Raw genomic sequence first — 2,728 nt, 5'->3', positions numbered from 1 at the left:
GCGATTGCAAAAATTTGGGAATTGTTTGAAATGCTTGAGTTTTCCGGTTCTGCATCTGGGTGCTGCCAAAGATGCCGTGGCAGCACCAAGAAAACGCCTTGTACCTGAAATCGTGTTGAAGTTGGCTCGAAGAGTCAGCCCATTCTAAACATCCACATCAGTTGACTCAATAGCTCAAGAGCCATATTTTTGTTGTTTCAATCAACTTACCGTTGTACATATCACGAAAATATATTATTATTTATGAGAACAATGTGCGTTTCTCTTGCTTCTTGTCGCCGTCTTCTTTTCCTTTTTTGAAAAAATTGTTTAGAGTCTGATCACTTTCCTCCGTTGTGCTAAAGATAGTGAGAAAATTGTATATTATTCGTGAAATGATTGTAGTTAATAATATGAATATTTTCATTTTGGATGATGTTTGATTGCATGGATCCCATGTCATTTAGCTTAAAGATGATGTTAAGGACACATTTGGATTCCCCACGGAATCCAATTGCCCCATTGCAATGGTTGTTTAGTAGAGCTAGAGATTAGGGCGGATACAGAATTTCTAGTTGAGGTGGGCTAACATTAAACATGAATACTAAGGAATTAATTTGGACCTTTATTTTAGTATGGTGATTGAGTTTACTTAGCCTTCATTAGGTTTTTGGTGTTTTTTGGCTGGACAAATATTTTAGTATAGTAAAATTTTATTTATTTTTTATTTTTTATTTATTATTTTTTTTTGGGGTGGGCTACAGCCCACCTTTGCCTCCCCGTGTCCGCCCCTAGAGTTGATGTTGCCAGGAAAGGAGAACGATGAACAACAGACTTGGGAGGTAAGATCGAGAATGTCATCCATTAAATTATTGTATTATACACGGTCGCATTCATGATCAACATCTTCATATATATATATATATATAGCTACTTCTGCAGCACTGTCACGTCCCTGCTTTACCAGTCAGTGCTTCGCTGCTAATTTTCCACTTTATCGCCTATGTAAGGATTAAAAATAAATATTAATAATTTGATCAAACATAAAAGCACTGAAAAGGACGTGCCTAGTGATTGAATTCAATACCTTTCACGTCGCTTGAAAAGGTCTGGGTGAAGCATGAACATTGAATATATATATATATATATAGCTACTTCTGCAGCACTGTCACGTCCCTGCTTTACCAGTCAGTGCTTCGCTGCTAATTTTCCACTTTATCGCCTATGTAAGGATTAAAAATAAATATTAATAATTTGATCAAACATAAAAGCATTGAAAAGGACGTGCCTTGTGATTGAATTCAATACCTTTCACCTCGCTTGAAAAGGTCTGGGTGAAGCATGAACATTGAATATATATATATATATATAGCTACTTCTGCAGCACTGTCACGTCCCTGCTTTACCAGTCAGTGCTTCGCTGCTAATTTTCCACTTTATCGCCTATGTAAGGATTAAAAATAAATATTAATAATTTGATCAAACATAAAAGCATTGAAAAGGACGTGCCTTGTGATTGAATTCAATACCTTTCACCTCGCTTGAAAAGGTCTGGGTGAAGCATGAACATTGAACCACCGGGTCGACTTAGGATTATGCAAGAGTTGGGTTTTTCGACAGGTTTTTCGGCAGGTTTTCCATCAGCAGCAGTGTCAGACTCGCCGGGAGGGGGGGCAATCGGCATATTTCCTTTCGGTATAGAATTCAACCTAAGATATGAGGGGGAAAAAAAAAAAAAAAAAAAAAAAAATCCTTATCTAATTTGCTCTACTCAGGTACCATTTGCTCTAAAACATGGTGTATTTATAACAGTGTTTGGCAGAAGTAGAATCACAAGTTAAATGGAAGGGAATAGAATAGACTGATTACTGATTAGCATGCATTTAAATAACAGCATCAGATACGTCATGGCATTTTCTACTGACACACAATATTACCAGCCAATCTTGAAGCATATATCCTGATGTGAGTAAGATTTTATTATTTTAGATAAAATGATGCCTCTGCAATTTATTTGCTAGCACATTTTGGTTGATTTTTATGACTTAGTTGCCAAAAATTAGATATCGGTTATATGCTTTATTTACATAAATTATACAACATATTTTCCCAAGTGATTTTCTATTTAGTGTTGTTTGGATTCTTTCCAAATGCTGAGTTTGACTTTTTGGGCTTTGAAAGTTGTTTTTAGTAATGTTTAATTGGTTAGTTATTTTTTAGATAAGCTTTTGTCTTTTAGTTGTTTCATGGGTTTAATGAAACTTTCAAAATATCAAATATGCACTTCGTATTTGAGAGGGAATAAAATGCTGATCTTATCCTAGAAACAAAATGTTGATTAGATGCTTGTGTGAAATAATCCCAACTTTGGGTCATTCCTACACTCAAGTTTAAACACGGTCTCGATTTGATTGATACTTGCAGTTGCTGAGGCCATTGGAGGCATGTGGAGGCGGCGAAAGGAGTAGTGGAAGATTATTGGACCACTCCAATTTTTGAACTATCATACAAATTCCATCATGAAATTACTATGGTAGTTCAGGTAGAGGTTACTGAATATGACATCTTAATTCATCTCAGTTCATCACTCATCTTAAAATTGTGGTGGTACCAATTTGAAATTACAAATGCCATTAATCAACCGTCTGGACAACCAATATTATGCGGCATTAAATGAAAGATGCATGTCATTTGAAAAGGGAAGTGGGGATAAGGTTCAGTCCACTAGCCAGTCTAACCCCCGCCTCCC

At 36.0% G+C, this 2,728-nt stretch overlaps 1 long non-coding RNA gene across 2 annotated transcripts; it reads right to left on the bottom strand.

Moving 5' to 3' along the window:
* Window positions 1-479: 479 nt before the first annotated feature.
* On the bottom strand, window positions 480-1,816 carry LOC132305576 (uncharacterized). 2 transcript variants are annotated; one of them, XR_009481632.1, is made up of 4 exons: window positions 1,509-1,816; window positions 1,295-1,422; window positions 1,067-1,201; window positions 480-980 (listed from the first exon to the last, which is right to left on the bottom strand). It is a non-coding gene; the product is annotated as an uncharacterized LOC132305576 (long non-coding RNA). The 2 variants fall into 2 exon arrangements; XR_009481631.1 differs by having other exon boundaries at window positions 482-980; window positions 1,288-1,422.
* Between the last annotated feature and the right edge of the window lie 912 nt (window positions 1,817-2,728).

Source organism: Cornus florida, unplaced genomic scaffold (genome assembly GCF_030987335.1).
Source record: "Cornus florida cultivar Cherokee Brave unplaced genomic scaffold, ASM3098733v1 CherokeeBrave_3.0.0_Hap2_Chr04, whole genome shotgun sequence".
Lineage (NCBI taxonomy): Eukaryota > Viridiplantae > Streptophyta > Magnoliopsida > Cornales > Cornaceae > Cornus > Cornus florida.
This window is presented reverse-complemented; position numbering and strand designations above follow the sequence as displayed.